Raw genomic sequence first — 13,824 nt, 5'->3', positions numbered from 1 at the left:
GAGCTGCCTCACTGCCAGGTTTCCCTAAGGACAGAAGAATAAGGGAGAACACCAGAAATGGAAGGCTTGATTGTTATGCATTTGTGCCTCCGGGTTGTTTTTTTTTCCCTTAATTTTAATTTTAATTTTTGAGTGCCAGCTGGCAGAGCCCACTCCTCCCCTACCAGCTGCCTGCCTGAGATGCTGGCCAGCCGCCAGCAGCTGTGCCTGTGGAACCAGGGCTCCCGCAGTACCCAAGGCAGGCCACCGAACAGCACTCCTTTAAGCTTTCTAGTTAACTTCCATTTCTTAGCATCTTACCATTAAGCTAGTTGTCCTTTGAACAGTCAACTTTCTTCAAGAATTAAAGTGGATAGAGTTCTCTAAAGAAATGTTTAATTTGTACCAACTTTATTTTCTTGACCTTATTTGTGTGTTCTAGTTATACTTTAAATTTTTGTTTGTAATTCTCAAGTGTTCGAAGGTGCTCAACAAAAGTTGGTATCTCAGGTAAGTGACTGCTTATTTCTCATTGATTTTCCTGGTATGTGAGAAAGTTCATGAAGTTTTTTTTTTAATACCTTACTAGATTTGATTTGCTAATGTAAAGTTATTTGTGCATGTATTCGTAAGTGAAATTGCCCTGTCGTTAGTTTCTCTTTGAAAGAAGAACAGTGTAATTCTATAAGGCATGAATTCTAGAGCCAGGTTCTTTGCATTTAAGTTCATGCTCTATCAATTACTACCTCTTTTGTCTCAGGCAAATTACTGACATTTTCTGTTTCTTCAATTCCTCATATACAAAATGGGAACAGGAAGAGCACTTACTTCAGTTGTTTGTTAAAAGGATTAAAGGAGTTGATGTGTACTTAGAATAATGCCTCACACGTAACAAGTGTATGGGTTTAATAAACACAATTAGCAGGATGCAGTTTTATGTTTTCATTATCTAATGTATATCAAATTCCTCAAATGATATGAAGAAAATTAATATTTTTCTATTTTCTGAAAGAATTTTCATAAAATGTCAATTATCTATTCCTGGAATATTTGGCAATGAGTCTAGTTTTGTTTATTTGCTTGTTCATTTTGGGGGGAGGTATAGGAATTAGTTTTATCTTTTTCAAGTGACATTTATGTTCCCTTTGCCCTTACAACGTGTAGGGGGACTTATAAGTGTCCAGGAATTCTACAAAGCAGATACATGAATTATGATAAGGAATATTCATGCTTGAGGCCAGCTCATCCTCTGAGTCCCTTCCAACATTTTAACTTGATCCTCTGCAAGAAAATAACAATATTGATACTGATAAAATAATAAAATTTTCCTCTTCTCCCTCCAAACTATATTTTTCTTCCAATTTAAAATCTGTTGCTACTCAGCATTATATTTCATCTTACCTCAGGCCACTCCTATGTAGTATCTGAAAACCAGCTCTGTAAAAAGTTGTGAACAAAAGAATCATCATCTCATATTTAATTTGACAATTTCCTTTAATCTATACTTCCACTTCAGCGTAGGTTATGGTGGGTGCGAGTGGGGAAGGAAAATGATATGAGAGTCAAAAGGGGTAGATAAACGCTCAGATTAGTCTGTCAAGCTACTTTGTCACAAGAAGTTAAACAAGTTTTCTAGAATGGTATTATGCAAAAGAAACTGAAGTTGCAACAAGTCTGACTCTTTCTTAAGCCTTTGAGGCTTTCCTTGACCACAAGTGCTTTCCTTGACTGTCAGGGCTCCTTCGGGTGCTTAAGTGTCTCTTCTCTGTATTATCACAGACCCTGTGGCTACCTTTACCCTAGCATTCACTACTTTCATACACTGTTCAGTCATCCCTCAGTATCTGTGGCGGATTGGTTCCAAGACTTTTCATAGATTCCAAAATCTATGGATGCTCAAGTCCCTTATATAAAGTACTGTAGCATAGTATTTGCATATAACCTATGTACATACTGTGGCATACTTTAAAGCATCTCTAGATTACTTATAATACCTAATAAAATGTAAATAGTTGATTTACTGTATTTTTATTTGCATTATTTTTTATTGTGGTATTGGTACTTTTTATTGTTTTTTTTCCCAAATATTTTCAATTGATGATTAGTTGAATCCATGAATGCAGAACCCACAGATAACGGAGTACTGACTGTATTCAAAATATCTGAATATGTTTTTGTCTCCTTATACATTGTAAGTCCCTAGAGGTCAAGGGCCACAACTTATTTATCTATTTATTATCATGTCTCTAGTCTTCCCTTTACAAAAAATTTACTGAAAGAGAAGCTGACACTGTAATTTCTGTACTCTCTCATGGCTCATTTACTCCTTAGCCCAATGCAAACTACCTATACCATCTCATTACACCCAGCGTCCTCTCATTAACACTAGTAATTATCTTATGCCATGTCAAAAATAGTCCTTATAACCAAATCTCATAGGAAAACTTAGGGCTGTATTATGTAAGATCTCTGGAACAAATAAATGCTAATCATTCTTTCTTGAAATTCTCTCTTTCTTCTGTTTCCATGACATTTATCTTCTTTGACTAACTTTCTATGCCTTTGGTCATTACTTTTCAATTACCTCTGTGTATTATAATTCTCTACAGTGCTATTATGTGCTTGTATTCACCTACATTCCTCACTCTATTTTGTACACTTCACTTTAAGATAGCATTTGCTGGGGCCATCTGCCCCTAAAGAGAATTATCAGGTTACACCAGTCTACCACATGGCCAATTGATGCACTGACTTTACTGAGGACATCTTCCTTTCTCTCTTTTCTGCATAACAGGTGTGCTTATTTATCTTTCTCAGAAAAAAAATAAAAAAAACCTATGGCTGATGAGGAAAATTGACTTCCTGGCAAACTGCTGTCAGGAAACCTATTTGTCTGCTGAAGGAAACAACTCTATCTTCATGGCAAAGATGTCTGCCACAACCACAGGGAATAAGTCAAGGCACTGTCCATCTGTGAGGTTTCACAATCTCATAGAAAGAAATTTCCTTTCACTCTTATTTTTACCTATGCCTGAATTATACATTATCATATTAGTTCCATGACTAAAATGAGTCACATCTAAATCACACTGAAGACAAAGAATCTATGCTTGCAAATCTTCAGATACCAATTACAGCATTTGGTGGAATTCCAAAGTGGCAAACATGTGTTTTTTCTAGCTAGTAACCCTCTGTGCCACTTGAATTTATCACCCTTCCAAATCTACTAATGTTCCTCAAGGCAGGGAAAAAAAAAGAGTATAGTCTTATCCTTGAAAGGAAACCCAAGGAATACTTACAGTGTAGGGTATGAAAAGAGCCAATAGGTGAATCGGGATGAATTCTTCAATTCTACAAAGGGTGCCATTCAGCAAACTGACTAAAATCTGAGAACAATCCTTTGCAACATATTTGATGTACCTAAAATTTTTACTTCTTAATAAGTATTCTTGGAAAGCTAAAAAAAAATATTTAATATCATTTAATCATTCAATCCATATAAATCCTCTAATTTTAAAATAATATAAATATTCCATTCTCTGTGAATATTCTGGCCCCTTAAAAATGTTGGTTTATGGCTTATTTTCCCTCATTTTTAAAAGACAAAAATATTTTAAGGGCATAGAATAGAGACTGTCTATATTTAACTTGAAATCTTCTCCAGGACACATGGAAACAAGTGATGTGAACTCTTAGGAAAGTTAGAGGTAAAGCAGCCTTCTTAGTTGTTTCATGTGAACAGTCAGAAAGAAAATGAAGAGGCAAGTCTGGTGATGTAGTGGGTGTTTGGGAAGCACCATGAGAGCTATGGCAAGAGAAGTGGATCAGAACTGATCTTCCCCAGTGAACGCTCCCTGAGAACACATCCCTTCACAGTCAGCATGTCCAGCCTGCTTAAAACGACAGATCGCAACTTTCTGTAAAAAGTCCTCACACAGCAAAGACTACATTTTTGGCACTTTAAGTTCAAATAAATCGATTTGATTTTCCCTTAAAAATAGTAATAAATTCTGCTTACAAACTAAAGTCTCAATGTCCAACTTTTATAGAAATGACCATATTTTATCAATTTGAAATTCTGAATCTCTAAAAAATAAACCTGTTAATTGCATGTAAATTACCACAAACTGGAGGACTTAAAACAACAGAAGTTTATTCTCTCTCACAGTTCTGGAGGTTGGAATTTTGAAATCAAGGTACTGGCAAGGCCATGCTCCCTTTGAGGGTTCTAGGGAAGAATCCTTCCTTGTCTGTGTTGATTGATGGCAATCTTTGACATTCTTTGTCTTGTGCCTGCCTCACTCCAATCTGGCTGTCCTCTCATGGCCTCTTTCCCTGTGTTTCTCTGTATTCTTTTCTCTTTGTATAAAGATACTAGTCACAGAATTTAGGGCCATTGTAATTCAGTACAGCCTCATTTTAATTAATTACATCTGCAAAGACCCTGTTTCCAAATAAGGTCACTTTCTGACATTTCAGGTGGACATGAATTTTGGGGGAATTTTATGCCTGTAAACAAGTTTTTCTTTTCATAAGAAGTCATATTTCACCAAGTCTGTATTTTCTTCTGCATTGTAATACACAGGGAGCAGAAGGGCTTATCCCAAAGTTAGTTGAAAGAGACACCAGGCTTCAACATAACCATTTGTGATAATAACATACTTTTTAATTGTCTTAGTCTCAGTCATATTTCATCAACATTGTGGATCAGATCAGTAAAAGTGATAGCTCTATTGACATTTGTTGTGCCTATCAGTTCGCTCTGCAGGATGGATTGCTATGAATATGAAGTTCTACTTTTTACCCTGTCACCAATTTTCCAAACTGCCACCATCTTCATGGGCTGTCAGCTATGCCTGGAGCACAGTGATCCACCTGGGATTTCCTTTTCACCATCATCTTATAGGTTCTCTTTGTCTTTTTCCTGTGTTGGATCACCTGTTTCCAGTTCCTACCCCATCTTTCTTTTCATTTTTATTGGTTTACTTGCTCATTTTGGTAGAATACATCCTCCAGTACCTTCCAAAGAAAGAGGAATAAATTAAATTTCCCCTTTCTTTCTAAAATCAATAAATGTAATTTATTGATACCTGCACCAAATGTGGAATTGGAAACCATTTTCATTCAGATATTTGAAGGCATTATATATTGTATCTTGCTCCCAGGACTTTGTCTTTGAATTTTATAACGCTTTCTCTTTAGTCTTCTTCTTCTTTTTTTTTGTTTTTTTTTTTTTGATCTTTTTGTTTTAATCTCTGAGAGATTTCCTCAACTTTATATTACAACATGTTCACAGGGTTTTTTTTTTCTTCCTGTGATCATTTTTAATTTTTATGATGTTCTCCGAAAATTTCTTTTCATATCATCTTGTTTTTGTTTTATAATTAAAATATCCTCTATTAGCACTCTTAGGATACTATTGTTAAGGGTTTTTTTTTTTTTTCTGCATAATATTTTTTCCTCCAAGTTGCTTTTTTTCCTGTTTGTTTATTTTGCTTTCTATCTTCCTTGTTAAAGTTTATCCATGATATTTGGTAATCTATTTGCCTGCTTTTGATTAAGATGGGCTGGAGGGCTCAGCAGCATATTGAAAGCTCTGAGCATCCAAGTGGGGACTGACAAACTTGAACTTCACTGAACAGAGATTTTTCCAGGTTTTAGGAAAACCGGGATATCATTATCTTTGTTTCTTTCTTTTATGGGAAGGTAAATGGTCCAGAGAGAGCTTCTAGCCTCCTGCCATGGAAGAGAAGTCTGCTTGCTTGTGTCTTAAAAACCAAGTGGAGGAAAGGACCAAAAACATCAGCATTTATATGTAAATGGCCTGTTCATTCTTCTCTTTAGAATATGGTACATGTACTCTCAACAGTCTAACCTTCCTTAGCAAACAAATCTCCAAAGCACTGCCAGAGTAATTGAAGGGCAGTCACACAAGTGGGAGAGATTATCTAGGAATCTTTTTTAACATCACCAAATCTTCAACAGCAAACTGCTTCACTTTTATTTCCATAAGTACTGCTAGTTCCTGAGGTTTCTGAAAATTTTACGGTTTAATTTTGGATCTTCACAGTTTTTTCTATTTCCAGGTTAGCGCTTGCTAAGTGGGTAGTCCTTGCCCATCTGCTTTCTAACTTCCAAAATGCTCTTGCAATGGTTTTTTTTCTTATCTTTGTGGGTCTAAGTCTTTAAAAAATAATTACCAAATTACAGTTTTAGTGAAGTTTGAAAGGATCAATATTAGATGCATATATTTAATCTGTCATCTTTATACAATTATATTATACAAAGAATAAAAAAATATTATATTAACAAAGAAAGATGAAGGAAGTAATTGTCAACTCAGAAAGATAGGATCTCTATCATCTTGAACCAACTAACACAAAATATGGACTAAAATCTACAAGCAATGCTAAATTGTTGGCTGATTTTTTTCTGCAGAAGGAAGACAGAAGCCTACAATACTAGAGGCAAAGATAACAGTCTAAAGATAATCAGCACCACTTCCAATAAATCCACCATGAGTCTACAAGTAAGAATGGCATGGGGACAAAGAAGAAATTGTGAAAGTTATAGAGTAATCAAAATATACCATTTTAATAAAACTAGACAATAGTCATCAGTGACTATTAACATCACAAAAAGAGACACCCTGGTGTCACACACTTCTTGATGTAGGTGCACAACAAAACTATGTAGTAGTTTTGGCAAAATATTGAACATACATCTAATCAAGATTTAGCTATAACTATTATGTAGGAAATATACGACCATATCAGGTAAAATGACATATAGGGGTATAATCAGAAAAAAAAAGAAAATACTTACTTGGGAAATTATAGCAATGCACTGCAACAGAACTTTTGGCAATAATGTAATTGTTCTATATCTGCATTCTTCAATGCAGTAGCTACTAGCCACATGGGGCTATGAAGCACCTGGAATATGCAAGTGTACCTAGTGTGACATTTTAAATTTTATTTAATTCGATGCTAAATTCTTTTTACAATTTTAATTAATTGAAATTGAAATAGCTACATGTGGCTAGGGACAATTATGTCAGACCATATCAGACATTTCTTCAACTGAATAGCAAATAAATAAAGAGATAGAAGGGGATCCTGTAGAAAAGACTCAGCAATGTGTCAAACAATTACAAAGTATAAATGTTATTTGGATCCAAATTAAAAGAAATTGCACAAAATTATGTTACAAAACATTTGGGCATTGTGAGCACTTATATTTGATGGTATTAAGGAATTATTGTTACTTTGTATGTGATAGGAATGCAATATAGTTTCTACATGAAATATTTTTGTAAAATATACCCATAAGAAATTATATGATAGCTTAGATTTAGTTCAGCATAATCCAAGGTTGGACAGAGGTACAGATAAAACAAGGAACACATGAAACAAGATTGGCCATAAGTTCACTGTCAAAGCTGGTATGGCGTATGGGAACACATCTGAACAATTCTCTTTACTCTTAGATGTGCTTGAAATTTTCCACACATTTAATATTTTTAATACTGTGTTCTAACTCCAGACACTCTGACTCTAATGTACAACGAGGGTTGAGATATCTGAAGAAGAGAAAAGAATATAAAGTCGACTTTTCAGAAAGAGTTCTAAGTTGAGAATAGAGATATTTAAAAGACATTGTATAAAGTAGAAGATGTCTCTTCCTTACCTTTCAGGAAATTTTTCTGTGCAATTATTTCAAATTTATTTTGGGTTTTAATGTAAGTAATTTTAAGGAATCAGTTTTTCAACTTCAGGATTTTGGTACGTGCATAAGAGCAGACACGTAAAATTTCAGAAGTGATCAATACAAATAGATACATCCTTTGAAGGCATTCTTACCATGCCCCAAGGGAGGCTAATGAAGATGTAATCAGGAGAGATGAAAACTTTTGCATGTATCCACGGTAAGTGTCATCAGACATGAAACCTCAAATGTGAGCAAAGAGTATAAATACAGATAACTATCCATCCAGGAAGTTTGCCAGTATGTTCTAATAATTAAGATCAGATATAGCAAACAGGACTCATAACAGAATACTCAAAGACTATAGCAGGTATATCCTTTCTCTTACCATTGATTGAGTTATTTATTCTTCTCTGACTGTGGAGCATTTCCTTTTCTACATGAAAGTTTAACAAGAGGCCATTAATAAAAATAATCCTTAAACAAATGCCCTAGGGCCAGAAATATATGCATGTATATCATTGCAGGCTTTACAATGACTGCAAAAGATCAAACTTTCTGATCAGTCTCTCTAAATTATCATGTGAATGTGAATTAAATCCATTTTAAATGTTCAAATGTTGCAACCATTAAATTCATGATTACAGGGTTACTGCCTCCTATTACTTATTCATAATGTTCCCCTGCCTGCCAATTTAAATACAATACATTTTCTACCTTAACTCTTGTCAATTTTATTATTACTGTTTCCATCTTACAGTTTAAAGAAGTGAGAGAGAGGATAATTCATTTGCTCAAGATTACACAGTTAGGCTGGGCATGGTGGCTCATGCCTGTAATACTATTGCTCTGGGAGGCCAAGGGGGGAGGATCGCTTGAGGTCAGGAGTTCCAGACCAGCTTGAGTGAGAGTGAGACCCAGTCTCTGCTAAAAAGAGAAAACAAAATTAGCTGGGCGTGGTGGTGCATGACTGTAGTCCCAGCTACTTTAAAGGCTGAGGCAGGAAGATCGCTTGAGCCCAGGAACTTGAGGTTGCTGTGAGCTAGGCTGATGCCACAGCACTCAGCACTCTACCCCTGGCAGCAACAGAGTAAGAGTCTGTCTCAAAAAAAAAAAAAAAAAAAAAAGAGTATACAGTTAATAAGGGAGTAGACTTTAAAGCTAGTTTGACTTCAATCCTGATATGATTTCCATTGTGCCATACTGTCTTTTACTGTTTTTGTCCAGCTTCTACATGTACATAAGAAAGGGAGGGGGAGGGAAGGAGAAGAAAGATGGGAGGGAGAAGGAGAAAGAGAGGGAGAGGGTGAGAGAGTAGGAGAGAGAGGCGGAGGGGGAGTGGGAGGGAGGAGGAGGGAGGGAGGGGTACGGGGAGGGAGAGAAAATGCACACACCAGTCACACATCCTGTTGGGGAAAATGGTTTAAATTATTATCTAAAGTAGAGTACCAATTATATAACTGAAAATTTCAGGAACTGTGAAATTTCCTGGGACTGCCATACAAATTACTACAAATTTGGTAATTTAAAATAACAGAGGTTTATTCTCTCACAGAGACTCTGGCAACAGCAGACTCCATCACCCTCTGTACCCAGTCTCTGGCCTATTTCTGCGTTTGAAGTCATTCTTTCTTTTTCTTGAAGGACAGCATATATTTGCGATCAATGATCTCTATCGGCTCATTTTCTGCCTGTAGAATCTCAAAAGCTCAACAGCCATCCTTCATTTCATTCTGTCTCTGTCCTCTTCTGTCCAAGGTGGCAGTGTTTCTACTAAAATAGCATCTCAAAACCTGTCCATCTCCCATGTAGGCACCCTTAGACAAAAGGGTTCTCCACAGATCCTTCCTGGATAACCCCAACTCTATTCCCTGCTTTTGTTGAGATAGTTGATTGGACCCATGAGTCGCAGCCAATCCCTTCAGTAAAATTGTTCAGCCACACCCTTGAACCTCTCTCCAGAGCATGTTTTCCCAACAGTTAATAGCCTTATCTTACCATCTCTTGAAATCTGAATAGGTTAGAAACATCCCGAATAATCAAATGCTGATTCTACTTTGCTTAATAGTTCTTTCCTGAATTTATCTCTTTCCTCTCATATTTGGCTATACAACAAGGAGAAATCAAGTCACATCTTTAACACTGGAAAAGTTGTGAGAATCAAATGGAGTCACTTATGCCAAACCCTAACAAAATGGAATTGGGAGGCCGTGAAGGAGAGGCTGTCATGGACACACGCATATGATAAAACTATTACAAAGACTCTTCAAAAACCACAACCTTGCACAAAGGCCACAGCAACCATACACAAAGAATACTTCTATGAGGACATCTACCCAGAAACTACCTGTCCAACTACCTTTGGACTGACTGACGTGGCCCGGCTTCAGACCGAGGAATGAACACAGAGACATAAAGACGCAGACACATGACTGCAGCCCGTACAAAAAGACACCGACACCACAAGACAGCATGAGGCTGCAGCGAAAAGCTTTCGCTGAAGCTGTTTATTTATAATACAGGCTGTTTGGCAACTGTCCCACTGCAAGTTCTTTGTTCCCACACCGTCCCGACTCAACACGTCCCAGTTCCTAGTTGTTTCGTCTCCAGCAAACAGATGTTTGCATCTCAATTCCCTAGTCCCTCCTGTTTGCAGAGAGAGGACGCTCTGGACTTGCATGCAAGGTCACAGACATATTCTTGAGAGAAACAACAAGGAAACTTTCCCAGACAAAGGTGTCCTCTACACTGACACCACCCTTAATTATGATCCTTCTAGCCAAGAATAAATATTTCAAAACAACTTATGTGACCCTCCTCATTTTGTCTATAAAAACCCTTGCCTTGCTTTGTTTCCCTGGGTATACCTATGGCCCCCCATGGTTTTCCATGGCAAGTGGATTCCCAGATTTAATCCATCACCCATGCCAAAATAAATTCCTCTTTTTTAAGAGCCACTCTCTCTGTTGTTACTTTAGGTTGACAACACTTTGCTTGGAAATCTGCTCAGTTAAATAACAAAGTTCACTGCTGACAAGGTCTGCTCTTCACCTGACAGTAGAAAACAATTCAGCCAAGTTTTCTGCCACTTTATGACAAGGAATGCTTTTCCTATAGTGTTTGATATCAAGCTCCTCATTTCCTTCTGAGACCTCACCAGAAGCACCTTTAATGTTCATATTTCTACCAACAACCTCTTCAAGAAAATCTAGGCTTCTTTCTTTCATGCACCTCAAAATCCTTCCAACCCTGCCCATTACTTAATTCCAGAGCCATTTCCACATTTTTAGTATTTTTTACAGTAACACCTCACTTCTCAGTATGAAAATTTGTATTAGTTTCTCAGGATTGCTCTAAAAAATTACTACAAACAACAAAAATTTATTCTCTCACAGTTATAGAGGCAAGAAGTCTGAAATCAAGGTGACTGCAGGGCCAAATTCCCTCCAGATTCTCTAGGGGGTAATTTTTTTGTCTCTTCCAGCTTCTGGTGGGTGTGATAACTAGCCATCTTTACATCACCTTTGTCTTTATGTCTTCTCCTCTTTTGGCTGTGTAGATGGTCCCCAATTTATAGTGATTTAACTTACAATTTTTCAACTTTACAATGATGTGAAAGTGATGCACATTCAGTAGAAACTGTATTTTGAATTCTGATTCAAAATTCTTTGTACTAACTTTATTATAAAATAGGCTTTGTGTTAGATGATTTTGCCCAACTGTAGGCTAATGCTCTGAGCACTTTCAAGATAGGCTGTGCTAAGCCAATATGTTCCATAGGTTAGGTGTATTAAAGCCATTTTCGACATACAATATTTTCAATTTACAATGAGGCCATACCCCACTGTAAGTTGAGAAACATCTGTATAATATACTTGTGACTCATAATGACACCAGTAATTTGATTTAGAGTCCAACCAGGTAATCTAGGATGATCTCATCTCAAGATCATTAAGTTAATTGCATCTGCAAAGACCCTATTTTTCAAAATAACATCACATTCAGAGTTACCAGGAATTACAATTTGAACCTATTTTTTTAGGGACCACCAATCAACCTACTATAGTGGACTATATGCGTATGTGTGTGTGTGTATACATATATATACATATATATATATAAGAATACATATTGTTGCAAAAAAGTATCTAGCTACATAAAGCTGATTACAATTTTGAAAGCTTGAAAAGTTTGAAGTTTATTTCATTAATGATGCTAAAATTCAGCTTAAATGTGATATTATTACAATTTTCAAACCATACTTTTATACCTGATAAAACCATTGCATTCAATCAAATAAGTTTCATAGGAGTAAAGAAATATTCCCCCCAATTGTTGGAGAGTGGCTATCAAACAGAATGCAGATAAGAAACCAACTGGAAATAGCTGATCCTTAAGGGAGTTTATATTTACATTAATTGCTCTGTCACTGTCCATAAGAGATATCAGATATTTGCTCTTTACATACTACCACTAAACCAGTTTTGAGAGGAAGGTGATGCTAAAACAAAGAGATGTCAAAAAGAACCTTTTTCGTGTAGCACAGGGATAAGGATGGTCTTAAATATATTCTGAAACCAGAGGAAATGTCTTGATAGCAAACAAATAAAAAACATTGAATTATAAAGTCAACTTTTTTTGTTTTATTTATTTATGGTTGAGGTTTGATATACAAACTAGCATGCATTTTTAATTCCCTCCTGTTTTCAATAGTCTTGATATCCAGTTGGCCCAATTCTACCACGTAGTTGAATGCTTCCGGACTAATAGGGCTGAAGTAACATGGCTTCTCTTTTACAGAGAGGATTTATCCATAGTGTAGACTTTGTGAGGATTATATTTGCTGTACCTGTATCAGGCTTTTTAATGCTCCCAGGCCAAGTCACCAATTCTTTAAAACCCACAAACAACCATTGCATTTATTTCTTTGCTAGGAATAACTATATTACAGTAGCAGAACTTATTATTTCGTGTAATGTTTTTAAAAAAAGAATTATTACTCAGTATATGAGACTTTTATTACTAAAAAAATATGAAGAATACTTTATTTTGTTAGCTGCTGGTATGAAATTTCTCTTCGTGGAGATATGTCTTTGTTGAGAAAATAGACTATTCCTAATGAAGCCTAAGTCCCACAATGGCTGATAATAGTTGGACCGGTGCTTCAGTTAGAAAGAGTGCAGGAGAACTTCAAAATACTGATCATTTACACATAAGGAAGGAACATATTTGTTCCTGGGAAGGAATAGAGAAAGAAGACATTGGAGGCAAAGTACTAAAGACAGGATCCAAAGACACTATCAAAAAAGCAAAAAGACAACCCACAGAGTGGGAGAAAGTATTTGCAACTATATATCTGATAAGGGTCTAGTATCCAGAATCTATAAAGAGCACTTACAACTCAACAACAAAAAGACAAATAACCCAATTTAGAAATGGACCAAAGAATTGAATAAACATTATTCCAAGTATAATATACAAATGACCAACAAGTTCAGTGTTACTCACCATTTAGAAAACACAAGTCAAAATCAAAATGAGATACCACTTCATACACACTAAAATGACTTTAATTAAACATTAATACAAACAAACAAGAAATAGAATATAACAAGTGTGTTGGCAAGAATGTGGAGAAATTGGAGCTGTCATACATTGCTAATGGGAACATAAAGTGGTGCAGCTGTGGTGGAAAACAGTGTGGTAGTTCCTTGAGAAGTTAAACGTACAATTACCATATGACCGAGAAATTCGACTCCTGAATATATACCCAAAAGATTTGAAATTAGGTGTCCACACAAAATTGGTACACAAATGTAAATAGCAGCACTATTCATAATGGCCAAAAGATGGAAAAATCCAAATGTTCAAAAATTAATGAATGGAGAAATAAATGTGGAACATATATATACAATGGAATATTATTCAGCCATAAACAGGAATAAAGTACTGATACAAGCTACAGCATGGATAAACCTTGAAAACAACGTGTGAAGTGAAAGAAGCAAGATATAAAAGGCCATAGAGTGTATGATCCCATTATGAAATCATGAGTAAGCAGTTTAATAGTGACAGAAAATAGATTATTTGTTGCCAGGAGTTAAGAGGAGGTAAAAATGGGGTGTGACTGCTTAATGT

This window comes from Propithecus coquereli, unplaced genomic scaffold, assembly GCF_000956105.1.
Source record: "Propithecus coquereli isolate 6110/MARCELLA unplaced genomic scaffold, Pcoq_1.0 Scaffold32, whole genome shotgun sequence".
Taxonomy (NCBI): domain Eukaryota; kingdom Metazoa; phylum Chordata; class Mammalia; order Primates; family Indriidae; genus Propithecus; species Propithecus coquereli.
The sequence above is the reverse complement of the archived record's forward strand: the minus strand, read 5'-3'. Positions refer to the sequence as shown.